Raw genomic sequence first — 16,236 nt, forward strand, 5'->3', positions numbered from 1 at the left:
TCACCATTTTCAGTTTTGTTACTGGAAATTTGTTGCTCTTCTTTTTTTTTAAATTAAGTTAACCAAAGTTTTGTCTATTTTATTGTTTCTTTAAACAGCTCTTAGTTTTATTTATTAGTTCAATAGTTTTGTTAATTACAGTTTTATTAATTTCTCCTTTGGTTTTCAACATTTCTAATTTGGTGTTTAATTGAAGATTTTAATTTGTTCTTTTTCTACTTTTTTAGTTGTATGCAAAATTCATTGATCTGTATTTTTCTACTTTATTCATGTAAGCATTTAGAGATATGAAACTCCCCATAACAACTGCTTTTGCTACATCCCATAAATTTTGGTATGTTGTCTCATTGTTGTAATTTTCTTGAATAAAAGTATTGATTGTTTCTATGATTTTTTGTTTGACCAAATCATTTTTTAGGATCACATTATTATTTTTTCCAATTATTTTTAATCTGTCTTTCCATGGCCCTTTAATACATATAATTTTTATTGTATCATGATCTGAAAAGGATACATTTAATATTTCTGTCTTTCTGCATTGGATTATGAGGTTTTTGTGCCCTAGTAAATGGTCAATTTTTGTGTTATGTGCCATGTATGGCTGAGAAAAAAGTGTATTCCTTTTTATCCCCATGCACTTTTCTCCAGAGGTCTATCATGCCTAACTTTTGTAATATTCTTTTCACCTCTTTAACTAATTTCTTGTTTATTTTGTGGTTAGATTTATCTAGTTCAGAGAAAGGGAGGTTGAGGTCCCCTACTAGTATGGTTTTGCTGTCTATTTCTTCCTGTAACTCCCTGAACTTCTCCTCTAAGAATGTGGATGCTGTGTCATTTGGTGAATATATGTTTAGCAATGATATTACTTCATTGTCTATGGTGCCTTTTAGCAGGATGTAGTTTCTTTCATTATCTCTTTTGATAAGATCTATTTTTGCTTTTGCTTTGTCTGAGATCAGGCTTGATAACTCTGCTTTTTTTTTTTTTTACTTCAGCTGAAGCATAATATATTCTGCTGTAGCCTTTTGCCTTTACCCTGTATGTGCCTCTCTGTTTCATTTTTTTTTCCTGTAAATTACCTATGGTAGTATTATGGTATTTAATCCATTCTTCTATCAGCTTGCATTTTTCCTGGGTAGTTGATCCTTGGGTGTGATCCAAGCTCCTTTGCCTTACAGAATATCATTTTCCATTCCCTATGGTCTTTTAATATAGAAGCTGAAAGGTCCAATGTAATCCTGACTGTGGTTCCATTATATTTAAATTCTTTCTTTCTGCCTGCTTGCAGTATTTTCTCTTTGACCTGGTAATTTTGTAATTTAGCTAATATATTCCTTGGCATTTTCAATTTGAGATCTCTTTCAGGAGCTGATCAGTGGATTCTTTCTATAGCTATTTTACCATCTTGGTCTAGGACCTCAGGCAGTTTTCGTCGATGATTTCCTGAATGATCCTGTCCAGGCTCTTTTTTCCATCTTGATTTTCAGGTAGAGCAATAATTTTTAAATTGTCTCTCCTGGATCAATTTTCCAGGTTAGTTGTTTAACTAATGAGGTATTTTACATTTTCATCTATTTTTTCATACTTTTGTTTCTGTTTGACTGATTCTTGTTCTCTCATAGAGTCATTAGCTTACTTTTGCCCAATTCTAATTTTTAACAAATTGTTTTCTTCTATTAGATTTTATATTTCTTTACCCATTTGGCCAATTGTATTTTTTAGGAACTTGTTTTCTTCAGTGTACTTTTTTTGTTTCCATTGGGCCAATTGTATTTTTTTAAATACTTGTTTTCTACAGTCAATTTTTGTCCTTCTTTTCCCAAGCTATTGACTCTCTCTTGCATACCTCTCATTTATTTCCCCATTTATTCTTCTATCTCTCTCATTTGACTTTTAAAATCATTCTTGTGGTGCAGTTGATAGAGCATTGGCCCTGGATTCAGGAGGACCTGAGTTCAAATCCAGCATCAGACCCTTGGCACTTACTAGCTGTGTGACCCTGGGCAAGTGACTTAACCCCATTGCCTACCCCCCAAAAAATGAAATCCTTCTTGAGTTCTTCTAAGAAGGCTTTTTTGGCTTCAGAACAGTTCATATTCCCTTTTGAGGTTCCAGATATGGGTTTGTTGACAATGTTTTCCTCTTCAGAATTTCTGCCTTGATCTTCACTGTTCTCATAATATTGTAAGTTTCTTTTTGCTCACGGTGTTTGCTTATTTCCTGTCCTTTAAAGAGACTGAACCCTCCTGCTGGATAACAGAGGGCACTGACCCAAGTTTCTTGTGTTGGAAGCTTAGACTCTGGTCATTAGCTTTGTGTGGTGGGACATCTGATGTTGGCAGTTGGAACCTGTAGGATTCTGGCAGCTTACTTGGTGTTGGATTGTCATCAGCAAAACTGGAACTCTAGGGGTAGAATTGGGTAGTGTGGCCCCTTGAGATTTCCTGCTCTCCTGAGCCTTTCCTTCCTTTCCCTTTCTTCAGCTCTGTTCAGATAGATGTTGAAGGTGTTTATCTGCCTGGGGCCCCTTGGAGTTCTGCTTCTGTCAGTTTTGCTGAGGCACTGGGAGAGACATTTGATGTAGAATACTGGGGCACTTGGTGGTTGTCCAAGATGGTTTTTCTCAGTTCCCCCACCCTCACTGAGGTACTTGGAGGTCAAGGGGTTGGTGTGTGCCTCCTCCACTACCTGGGTTTCAGGATCTCCTCCTTGTATGCTGAGGTGGGGCTTTGTACTAACTTGTTGGGCTGCCTCCTGTTCTGTACTGTTCCTCTTTCCCCAGGGCAATTAGGGCCTTTCCCATTAATCCCTCAATCCACTTGGGCTACTGGACTGCTCCACCCCATCTTTTTTCTGTTTCAGCTGTTTTAGGGATTTACCTTGGGTGATATTTTCTGGGCTTTCAGAGGTTAATAAGGGAGGATAAGAGTGACTTACTTCTTACTTCATCATCTTGGCTCCCAAAAGCAGAACTCCCTATATTTTGTTTTAAAGCTGATCTCTCATTACAAAAAATACTGACTACTTAAGTTCCAGAGATCTGGACTCTGTAGGGAACACTGTACTTCTTCCTTAAAGATTGATAGATTAAATGTATGTGTATAAGAGCCAGATTCAAGAAGGAAGAATGAGAGATTTTTTCTTAGCTTTCATAATACATGTCTTCCACAATAAACTAAATAATAATAATAATAATAATAATAATAATAATAATAATAACAACAACAACAACAACAACAATAATAATACTTTTCAGAAAAGCTAAAAACAAGTAACAATGAGTCATTTACCAGGGCTCCTGAGGAAGGCATACAGCAAAGTCTGCAAATGCTGGGGTGGCAGTTAGCCAGAAGTACAGAACAAGGTAAACATCAGTGTGACTGGCAGCATTCTAATACTCAGAAATAGAAAATGAACCAAGATAGAGCACTAAGGCAAGAAACACTAAGAAAAAAAAAAAGAACTTCAAGGGACCCCTGAATTTGTGCTGGGAGCAGAAACAGGTGCCAGCTCATAGGTTTGCCCCACATTATTCAGTTCTGAGTCCCATATATAGGACATAGAGAAGTAGCCATGACCAAGTACAGAACCCTAACTTAGTACTGAGCAAACAACAAATTCTAGAAACTTACTTATATCACTCTGAAATCAGGAAGAAAGTAGTGACTCAGTCTACAGCCATGCCACCCTGAATGCTCCAGATCCTCATCTGATCTCAGAAGCTAAGCAAGGTCAGGTCTGGTTAGTACTTCATTGGGAGACCACCTGGGAATACTGGATGCTGTAGGAGCAGCTAGGCAGTGCAGTGGATAAAGCACCAGCCCTGGATTCAGGAGGAACGGAGTTCAAATCCAGCCTCAGACACATAACACTTAGTAGCTGTGTGACCCCTGGCAAGTCACTTAACCCCATTGCCTAACCAAAAAAAAAAAATACAGTAATGACTCATTTCTAACTTTTATGCATGAACATAAGCCTGCAGTAGAAAAGCCAGAGAAAAAGACCAAAACCAAAGGGGAGTCAACTGTTCAGTCATTCTGAGCCTGAAGAACCCCAGAGTAGGCTAAGAGTGACAGAATCCAGGAGTAATCCATTGAAACTCATCTACATACACTCCAGCAGACCCAAACCTGAGTCAGGAACTTACAGAGCTCTCACCAGGAGGGCAGGGAACAGTCCCAATATGATGTCACTTTGGAAGCATTGAAAAATTGCAGGCACCCAGAATGAACTCTGAAAGCCTCAGAAGCTTAGACCAGATACCCCCTACCACCAACCAGAAGTGAACAGAGACCAATACTAACATAGAGTCCAAAGACAAAAAAAGTAAGCTAAAAAAATGAGCAAACCAAAAAGAATAAGACCATTAAGAGCTGCTACGGTGACAGAGAAGCTCAAGACACAAACAGAAAAAAAAAAATTATATCATGATTTAAAAACAATGATAAGCAAAGCCTCAAAGGAAAATGCAAAGTAAATACAGGAAGAAAAAGATTTCCTAGAAACATTAAAATAAGATCTAAAGAAAAAGAAAAAATAGCAAAAAGAAAAAAAAAGAAAACAAATAAGAGCAATATGTGGGGAAGTGGTTAAATTTTTTTTTTGAAAAGAAATGAAAGCTATCCGAGAAAGTTAAGAAAAAAATTAACAGTTTGATAAAAGAGGTGCAGAATCTTAATGAAGAAAATAGCTCCTTAAAAAATAGAACCGGCCATAAGGAAGCTAATGCCTCCATGAAACATCAAGCAATAATAATACAAGGTTAAAACATAGAAAAAAATATGAAATATCTGTTAGGAAAAAGAAATGACTGGGAAAAAGATTGAGAAAAGGTAGGATAATGATAATTGTTCTATTAGAAAAACATGGATAAACAAACCAAAAAGAACCTAGACATACTTCACGAAATTAAAAAGGGAAATTATCCACATATCCTAGAACCACAGGGCAAAATGTAAACTTAAAGACTCTTTTCGCGTCACCTCCTGAAAGAAACCACAAAATGAAAACTCCCACAAACATAGTAGCCAAAATTTAGAACTCCCTGGTGAAGCAGACAAAACTTCAAGAAGCCAGGAAAAAAATTAAAATCCTGTAGCAACATGGCCAGGATCATATGAGATTTAGCAGCTGCTACTCTAAAGGAATGGAGTGCTTAAACAATGATATTGCAGAAGGATTAAGGATTACAACCAATAGCAACCAAGAATAACATCAGAAAATGAGTATAATCATGCCAGGGTAAAAGTGGACATTTAATGAAATAGAGGACTTTAAAGAATTTTTCACAAAAAGAGTAGAGCTAGAAGGCAGAGCCAACAAAGCAGAGAAAAGTCAAGTACTCATCTGAGCTGTCCCCCATACTCCTCCAAACAACTTTCAAAATGCCTCAAAACATATTCTGAAAGAGCAGAACCCCAAAAAAGGATGAGATGACATAATTTTCTAGCCAAAGACAACTTCAAAGATCAGTAGGGTAGGTCTGTCAGACCAAAGTGAGAGTGGAGCACAGTCCAGTGCAGGCCTTGACAGCACAGAACCAGGCCACAGCAAACCATGAGGAGGCCTTGCAATTGATTAAATCAGTAACAGCAGTGGCTGCTTCCAAACTTACCAGCCCCTAGACAATATGGTTGTCAAACAACTGGTCAGAAGGAGATTACAGGGGTTTCTTTGCTGGCATTGGGGGCAAGACTTTCTTGATTTATTCATAGTCAGCTCTGTTTTTTTGCACTCATGGTTGGCATTCCCAGAGTAAGGTGCAGCATTAGCACACTGGAACTTGTAACCACAGTGGAACAGGGACCCTCATCACAGTTCTAAGTTAGAAAAGGGTGCTTATGATTCCTCACAGACAAGAAATCAGGCAGTTAGAAAAGTTAACAAAGTTTAGATCAGACTACCTTGGAAGAACTGAAAACAGGTACCTAGAAGTATCTCTGAAAACAGCTTTATAAAACCCCTGAAACTTGGGACCCTCCACACTGGAATCAGAGCACCATCTTAGTGAAGACTTAAGAGTCAAGAAATAGGCTAGAAAAATGAAAGACAACAGAAAAAAAATCTGACTTTAAAAAGTTAGCTTGATGACAAGAAAGAACAAAACACACACTCAAAAAAACCCTACCAAAGTCAAATTTCCAATGTCCAAAGCCTCCATGAAAAATATGAATTGGTATCAGACCATGAAAGAGTTAAAAAAAAAGAATTGTATAAATCAAGTAAGAGAAGTAGATGAAACATTGGGAAGACAAATGAGAGCGATGCAAGAAAGCATGAAACGGAGCAGCTAGATGGCACAGTGGATAGAGCCCAGGCCCTGGAGTCAGGAGGATCTGAGTTCAAATCCAGCCTCAGACACATGATACTCACTGGCTCTGTGATGCTAGGAAAGTCACTTAACCCTAATTGCCTCAAAAAAAAATAAATAAAAACAGAAAGGATGAAAAAAGTGTCAACAGCTTGATGAAAGAGGCACAAAAAATTAGTGAATAAAATGATACTCAAAAAGTGTAATAAGCCAAATGGTAAAAGAAGTGAAAATAATCTGAGAAGAATGCCTTGAACAACAGAATTGGCAAAATGGAAAACGATATGCAAAAATTCACTGAAGAGACCTCTTTAAAAAGTAGAATTGGTGGGGGCAGCTAGGTGGTGCAGTGGATAGAGCACTGGCCCTGAAGTCAGGAGGACCTGAGTTCAAATCTGGCTTCAGACCAAACACTTGGCACTTACTAGCTGTGTGACCCTGGGCAAGTCACTTAACCCCAACTTCCTGAAAGCAAAATTAAAAAAAAAAAGTAGAATTGGCCAAATGGAAAAGGAGGTGCAATAGCTCACTGAAGATGACTCTATGAGATATCAAGAAATAATCAAACAAAACAAAAAGAATGAATAAAAAAAGAAGACAATGTGACTATCTCATTGAAAAACAAAAACAACAACAACAAGTGACCTAGAAAATAGATCCAGGAGAGATAATTTAAAAATTGTTAGACTACTTGAAAGCCTTGATTAAAAAAAAAAAGAGCCTAGACATCATCTTATCAAGTAAGATTGTCATGATATTCTAGAACCAGAAGGCAGAATGGAAATTAAAAGAATGTACCACTCACTCCCTGAATGAGATAGCAAAATGAAAACTTCCAAGAATATTATAGCCAAATTTCAGAGCTCCCAGGTCAAGGAGAAAATACTGCGCACAGAAAAATTTAAAAAAAAATCAAGTATCATTAAGCCACAGTCAGAATAACACAAGATTTAACAACTTTGACCTTAAAGGATAAGAGGGCTTGGAATATAATATTCCAGAGTGCAAAATACTAAGAATGCACACAAGAATCACATACCAAGCAAAAATGAATGTAAGCCTTCAAGAGAAAAAATTGATATTCAATGAAATAGAGGAATTTCAAGTATTCCTGATGAACAGAGCTTAACAGAAAGTTCAACTTTCAAATACAAAACTCAAGAAAAGCATAAGAAGGTTAACAGCAAAGGTAAAATCATAGAGGACCTCCTGAGGTTAGACTGTTTACATTCTTATATGGGAAGATCATATTTGTAACTCATCAGAACTTTCTCATTATCAGGACATTTGGGGGTATATATAGACAGAGGGCACAGATGTGCATTGAATATGATGGGATAACTGAAAATTGAAAGTAAAGGGTGAGAAAAGGAATGCACTGAGAGAAGGGGAATGGAAGAGGTAGAATGAAATAGATTATCTCACATAAAAGAGACAAGCAAGAGCTTTTATAATGGAAGAAAAGATGTAGGAGGTGGTAGTTAACACTTGAACCTTACACTCATCAGAATTGGCTTAAAGAGGAGAAAACATGCAGACTCAATAGGGTATAGAAATCTATGTTACCCTACAGGAAAGAAGTAGATAAAGGAAACAATAGTTAAGGAGGCTGCTGATAAAAGGTAGGGTAGATTGGAAGAGGTGGTGGTCAGAAGCAAAGTAACTGTGAGAAACAACAGAGTGAAAGAAGAAAGAATAAAATAAATGGGGAAAATAAGGTGGAGGACAATGTAATTAGCATTTATAACCAAAAAAATAATTTTGAAGCAAGTTTCTCTGATAAAGGTTTAATTTCTCTAATATATAGAGAACTGAGTCAAATGTACAAAAGTAAGAGTCATTCACCAATTGAAAAATGATCAAAAGATTCGAATACTCAGTTTTTAGATGAAGTAATCAAAGCGATCTATTGTAATATAAAAAAAAGCTCAAAATCAGTGTTGATCAGGGAAATGCAAATTAAAACAATTCTGAGCTATTACTTAATACACATTTGATTGACTAATAGGACAGAAAAGGAAAATGACAAATTTTGGATTGGAAATGAGAAAATTGAGACACTAAAGCACTGTTGTAGTTGTGAACTGATCCAACCATGATGTCTAGCAACTCAGAACTATGCTCAAAGGACTATAAAACCATTTGTGATGTTTAACCAAGCAATGCCACTACTAGTTCTGTAACACAAAAGAAACAAAAATGAAAAGGACATAGATGTATAAAAATATTTAAAGCTCCTCTTTTTTGTGGTGGCAAATAATTGGAAATTGAGGGGACACCCAACAATTGGAGGATGGCTCACCAAATTTTGGTGCATGATTGTGATGGAATACTATTGTGCATAAGAAATTATTATCAGCATGCTCTGAGAAAAACCTGGACAGACTCAAATGAGCTGATGCAAAGTAAAATTAGCAGAACCAAGAGAACATTGTAGTCAGTAACAGCAACATTGTACAATGATCAACTGTGGATGATTTTAGTGAGTCTCAGCAATAAAACAATCAAAACAACTCTGAATAACTTATAAGGAAAAATGCTATCCATCCCCAGAGAAGGAACTGATAGGGTCTGAATACAGATTCAAGCATACTTTTTAAAATTTATTTTTCTTTTTCTTCCTCTGTTTTCTTTTACAACATGATTAATATGAAAATATGTTTTGCATGATTACATGTGCATTATCTATATTAAATTCCTTGTCTTTTTAATGAGGGGGACATGGAAGGAAGGATAGAATTTGGAACTCAAAATTTTAAGAATGAATGTTAATCAACATTTTTACATGTAATTTAGCCAAAATCAAATACTAAAAAATGAAAAAAAAAGAGCAGAGCTGAATAGAAATTTTGACATTTAAGAAGAAGACTCAAGAGAAGCAGAAAGAGCTAAATATGAATGAGAGATCTTTAGGGACAAGATAAGGTTATACTCTTCATATTCTTATAATAAGAAAGTATACATTAACACCCCACCACAATACTATAATTACCAGTAGTCTTAAAAAGAGTCTATTTACACAAAGAGCATAGTTGTTACGCTCTTTTATCAGCATGATCTCAAAAGGAGTATGAGAGAATAGAAAAAATAAATGCACTGGAAGAGAGGGGGAAGGGAGATGAAGAACGGGGAGGATATATATTGAACAAATAGGGTACACAAAGGAAAGTTTATAAAATGAAGGGAACAGTGCAATCAGTGAGTAGGCAATACTTGAACCTCATGCTCTTCTGAACTGGTTCAAGGAGGTAAGAATACAGATATAAAAACAGTTGGGTACAGAAATTCTTACCCACTATTGAAGAAGAAAAAGATTTTAAGAGAATGGTGATGATGAGGGAAATTAGAGGGAGTGAAAATTAAGGGAAGCAGCAGTCAGAAATAAAATAGATTCTTAAAGAAAAGACATGATTAAAAGGAGGATATTATAATAGAATGGGATGAAGGGAAATACACAGAAATCATAACTGTGAAGGAGAATGAGAATAAGATGAATTCATACATAAAATGGAAGAACATATCACTATGGTTTTAAAAATCAGAATTCAATACATTTTTACAAAAAACACACTTAAAACAGAAAGCTATTTGTAGTGTTAAAATAAGGCTCTGAAGCAGAATATATTCTGCATTAGCCAATGTAAAAAAGTCAAGGGTGGCAATCTTGATCTCAACAAAAAAATTAAAATTAAACCTGATTAAGAGACAAACAGTAGAAATTCATTGTACTGAAATGTACCATAGATAATGAATTAATATCATTGCTGAACATGCATTCACTAAATGGCATAAAATCCAAATTCTTAAAAGAAAGGTGAAATGAGTGATAATAGAAAATAGGCAATAAAGTAGAATGTTGGGGGACATCAATGCATCTCTCTTGGACTCAGCTACATTTCACCATAAAATAAACAAGAAAGATGGTTAGAAGTTAAAAATAATTTTAGAAAAGTTAAATATCATAGACCTATGGAAAATACTGAATAACAATAGAAAGAGATATAGCTATAATCTACTGTGGGGTACCTTTACAAAAACTGACCTTGTATTGAAGGATACAAATTTCACAAATGCAGAAAAGCTGGATATTAAATGTACCTTTTTCTAGCCATAACTCAATAAAAAATACATTTAATAAAGGCCTGCAAAGCAGAGCTTGAAAATCCTTTGGAAATTAAATAGCTCAAATTTTAACAAGTGACTTATCAAAAGTAATTAAAATCAACAATTTTATTAAATGTAAAGACAACAATGAGGATATACTCTTCATATTCTTATAATAAGAAAGTATATATTAACACCCCACCACAACATTATAATTACCACTAGTCTTAAAAAGAGTCTAACTAAATGCACTGGAAGAGAGGGGGAAGGGAGATGAAGAATGGGGAGGATATATATTGAACAAATAGGGTACCCAAAGGAACATTTATGGAATACAGTCAAAGTATTTAAGGGGAGTAGTTAAATATATAGATATGTGAGAAAAAAAGCAGATCAATAAATTAGGTATATGACTGAAAAATAGAAAATCAGCAAATTAAAGTACCCAGGTAAGAACAGAAATAGAAATCCCGAAAAGGAAAGGGGAGATTAACAAATTGAAAGTTAACAACAATAGTATTGAACTAATAAATAAAATAAGGAGCTTTCAACACAAATGATAAAATAAATTATTTGCTTTTAACTAATTTTAAAATACTATTTAATTTGAAAAAAGAAGGAAGAAAAGCAAATTGCCAGTATCAATTTTTTAAATGACGATAAATAAAGATAAAAGTAATTACTAGGAATTATCTTGCTCAACTATCTGTAAACAACTACTTCCTATGTCACTGCCTTGTCATAGCAAAGGACTTGTATAGCTAAATAAAACTGTGAGTTATACTGTGAAGGGTTAACCAAGATGGACAGGTCATAGTGGAAAGATCTAAGAGAAGGTGATTCACTGCAGAAGGAAATTGCAAACCACTCTAGTATCTTTGCCAAGAAAATCCCATGGACAGTATTAAAATGATAAAAACATATGACACTGGAAGATGAGCCCTTCAGTTTCAAGGCATCCAACGCACTAGTGGGGAAGAGTGGAGGACAGCCACAAGTAGTTGCAGAATTAAGCTGCAGGAGTATCTGATGATGAAAGGAAAATCTGATCCTGTAAAAATCAATATTGCATAGGAACCTGGATCTATGAATCAAGATAAGTTAGATGTAGTCAAAAAGGAAATAGAAAGAATAAACATCAACACCTTGGGTGTCAATGAACTTAAATGGATGGTATGGTTGAATTTAATTCAGATGATCATACCATATACCACTGTGGACAAAAATACCTGACAACAAATGGAATAGCCATCATAGTGAATAAAAAGGTAAGAAAATCAGTACTGGGATATAATTTCAAAATTGACAAAAAGATATCTGTTTGAATCCAGGGAAAACTGTTCAACACACAGTAGTATAAATGAATGGTCAGCTAGGTGGCACAGTGGATAGAAAGCCAACCCTGCAGTCAAGAAGACCTGAGTTCAAATCTGGTCTCAGATACTTATTAGCTGTGTGACCATGACCAAGTCATTTAACTATTTTTGCCTCATTTCTTTATCTTTAAAAATGAGTAGGAGAAGAAATGCCAAGCCACTCCAGTATCTTTGCCAAGAGACCCCAAATGGGGTCATGAAGAGTTGAATATGATTGAAATGATTGAAGATCAACTATATTACAAGTCTATGCTCCAACAATTAATGCCAAAAAAGACCAAAATTGTTCAGTTCTAAGAAGATCTACAGCATCTTACAAAAATAACAACAACAACAAAAGCTGTCCAATTCATTATTAGGAATTGAAATGTAGTAAGTCAGAAAATAATTGCAGTAACAGACATTTGGTTTTGGGGTACCAAATAAAACAGGACAGAGTCTAATAGAGTTTTGTCAAGATAACTCACTGGTCATAGGAAACATTCTTTTGCAACAACTCAAGAGGAAACTCTATGCATAAACATCACCAAATGGTTAATTTATAAATCAGATGGATTATATACTTTGCAGGCAAAGGTGAAGAAGCCGTATACAGTCAATTAAAATGAGAGCTGGTACTGACTGTGTTTCAGATCATAAGCTTCTTTTCACAACATTCAAACTTAAATTGAAGAAAGTAGGGGAAACTGTACAACTGTATAAGTGTCACCTAAATAAAAGACATTAGGAATATGTAGTGGAGGTGATGAATAGATTTAAAGGATCAGATCTGGTAGATAGATTACCTGAAGGACTATGCACAAAGGTTTGCAATATTTCTATAAGGCAGTAACAAAAAAAAAAAAAAACTTAAAGAAAAAGAAGAGCAAGAAAGGAAAATGGCTGTTTGATAAGGCTTTACAAATAACTGAAAACAGAAAGAAAGAAAAGAGAAAAGGAAAGACATATGCAAATTAATGCAGAATTCCAGAGAATAGCAAGGAGAGATAAGAAAGTTTTCTTAAATGATCAATGCAAATAAATAAGAAAAAAACCAACAACAATGAAATAAGAAAGATGAGATCTCTTCAAGAAAATTAGAGATATCAAGGGAAAGATTTGTGCAAAAATGGGCATGATAAAAGACAAAAATGGTAGGGACTTAACAATAGTAGAAGAAATTAAGAAGAGGTGGCAGGTACATAGATAAGACATGTACAAGAAAGATCTTAGTATCACTGATAACCATGTCAATATGACTGTTAATCTAAGACATCCTAGAGAATGAAGTCAAGTGGGTCTTAGAAAATATTGCTAACAATAAGGCTAGTTAGGATGATGCAATTCCTACTAAACTATTTAAAATCCCAAGAGATGATGCTATTTAAGTGCTGTATTCAATATGCCAACAAGTTTGGAAAATTCAACAGTGACCACTGAATTGGAAAAAATCAGTCTATGTCTCATTCCTAAAGAAGTACAATACCGAAGAATGTTCAAATTATTGTTCCATTGTGCTCATTTCACATGCCATAATGGTTATGATGAAGATTCAGTAAGCTAGGCTTTAGAAATATGTGAATTGAGAATTACTAGAAGAGTAGGCTGGTTTTTTGAAGAGGCAAAGGAATCAAATTGCCAGTATTCACTGGATTACGGAGGAAGCAAAAGAGTTCCAGAAAAAATCCACTTCTTTTTCAATAAAGCCTTTGACTGTGTGGGTAACAACAAAATGTTTCAAGTCTTTGAAGAGGTGGAAGTACCAAATTATCTTACTTGTCTCCTGAGGAACCTGTATGCATATCAAGAAGCAACAGTTAGAACCAAACATGGAAAAGTTGATTGGTTTAAAATTGGAAAAGGATTATGGCATGGCAGTAAATTGTCACCTTATTTATTTAACTGATATGCAGAGTACATCAAACAAAATGTCATGTTGAATGAAACAATAGCCAGAATTAAGCTTACCAGGAGAAATATCAATAATTGTAGATGTGCAGATGATACCACTCTGATGGCATAAGTTTAGTAAAATTAAGAAGTCTCTTGATGAGGGTCAAAGAGGGGAATGTAAATGCTGGCTTGATGTTTAACATAAAAAAAACCCTAAGTCTTGACAACGGCTCCCATAACTTCCTCGCAAATAGAAGATGAAGAAGTAGAAGCAGTGTCAGATTTTTTTTTATTCTTGGGCTCAAAAACCTATGCAGATGGCAACTGTGTCTATGAAACTTAAAAAAAAAAAGAATCTCTTGCTCTTGGAAATAAAGCTATGGTAAATCTGGATAGCATATCAAAAAGTAGAGATATTGTCTTGCCAACAAAAGTCTGTACTGCCAAAATTATGATTTTTCCAGTAACAATGTATGGCTATGAGAGCTAGATGATATGTTGCACACTGCAGAATTGTTGCTTTTGATTGTGGTTCTGGAGAAAACTTTTGAGAGTCCCTTGGACAGCAAGGAAATCAAGTCAGCTGATATTTAAATAAATTAATTCAGATTATTCATCAGAAGGACGAACACTGAAGCTGAAGCTTAAATACATTGGCCACATAATGAGAAGACAGGACTCATTGCAGAAAACCTTGATGTTTGCAAAGATTGAAGGCAAAAGGAGAAGGGGATGGAAGAAAATGAGATGGATAGATAAGTGTCATGGCAGAACCAAACATGAGCTTAGAGAGACTTCTGGTTAAAGTTGAGGATAGAAGGGCTTGGAAAGTTATGGTCCATGGGATTGTAAAAATTCAAACATGACTGAATGACTGAATAACAAAAGGTCAATGACAGAGAATTTCAATGAAATAGATGATTATTTTTTAAAATATATATATATATGTATATATATATATACAAATTTCCCAGATTAATAGAATAGGAAATAGAATACATAAATAACCTATCTTAGAAAAAGTAATTGAACAAACCATCAATGAACTCCCCAAGGAAAAAAAATCCTAGGACCAGATGGATTTACAAGTCAATTCTACCAAGCCTTTAAAAAAAAGAAAAAAAGTTAATTGTAAGACTACATATGCTGTTTGAAAAAAATATATGAAGAATCCTACCAAATTCCTTATAAGACGTGAATATATTCTTGTTACCTAAACCAGAGAGAACTGAAAGAGGAAAAAAAAATTACCAGTATCACAAAGGAATATTGATGCAATTATTTTAAATGCTATCAAAGATATTGCATCAATATATTAAAAAGATCATACATTGTAACCAGAGTAGATATATACCAGCAATGATGGGCTGGATAAATATTATGGGTAAATGATCATTCATGAATAAAACCCAAAAATTATATGAATGTTTCAATAGATACACAAGACAATAATGTCTCTATTGGAAGGGAATCTCTGAAGAAAGTTTCCCTGATAAAAGCTATTATTTCACAGATAGATAGATACATGGCATAGATAGATACATAGACAGATTGATACATGGAGAGATAAATAAATAGATAATGTGTGATGCTAGGCAAGTCACTTAACCCTATTTGCCTCAGTTTCCTCAACTGTAATGTGAGCTGGTTGTGTGGTTTGCCCTTTGTTTTTGAAGAGGACCATGGCATCAGTAAGATGATTCCATGACTTGCAAATAAATTAGATTTGAGTGAGGGAGGGCTGTAAAAAGTCAACAGTCTCATTTTCTCCTCCAGAGCCATGTGAGTACAGTGGCCAGATATAGATCAGGACAACTGGAGATGCCCCAAGGTGCAGTGGGAGACTTTGGTCTTTTTAAGCTAAGTTCTTTCTCAGTTGGAGAAGGAAATGGAAAACCACTCCAGTACCTCTGCCAGGAAAATCCAGAAAGGGGTCATAAAGAGTCAGACATAACCGAAATGTCTGAACAAAATATATATATATATATATATATATATATATATATATATATATATATATATATATATATATATATATATATATATATATATATATATATATATACATATGTATATATATATGCATATATATATATATATATGTAAGAGAGTGAAATTTACAAAAATAAAAATGAATCATATTCCAATCAACAAATATTTATTAGTTACAAACAGGCCATTTTTAGAGGAAGTTTTTTTTTAAGTGCTCTGAAAGAGGCAGAGCCAAGATAATGGAGTGAAAGCAGGGACTCACCTGAGCTCTCCCCCAAATCCCTTCAAATACCTCTAAAAAGTGACTCTGAATAAATTCTGGGAGCAGTCCAACACTCAAAGAGACAGAGAGAGGCAGATTTCCAGGCCAAGACAACCCGGAAGGTCAACAGGAAAGGTCTGTTGTACTGGCCTAAGAGAAGAGCTTCCAGCATGCAAGGTATAGTACAGACCTAACCTATGCAAAGCCTGGGCAGGCATGAGGGGACTGAATTACCAGCAGCAGCAGTGGCAGTTTCCAGTCTTTTCAGCCCACAGATGCCAGAGACAAGATAGAAGGTCAGCAGGAGAGGTCTGTTGGAA

The 16,236-nt window shown here is 35.0% G+C and overlaps 1 pseudogene; it reads left to right on the forward strand.

Moving 5' to 3' along the window:
* Positions 1-3,670: 3,670 nt before the first annotated feature.
* Positions 3,671-3,790, forward strand: LOC144455508 (5S ribosomal RNA; annotated as a pseudogene).
* Positions 3,791-16,236: the final 12,446 nt, after the last annotated feature.

The sequence above is a fragment of the Phascolarctos cinereus genome, unplaced genomic scaffold (assembly GCF_003287225.1).
Source record: "Phascolarctos cinereus isolate Bilbo 61053 unplaced genomic scaffold, phaCin_HiC Scaffold_9;HRSCAF=440, whole genome shotgun sequence".
Classification (NCBI taxonomy): Eukaryota; Metazoa; Chordata; class Mammalia; order Diprotodontia; family Phascolarctidae; genus Phascolarctos; species Phascolarctos cinereus.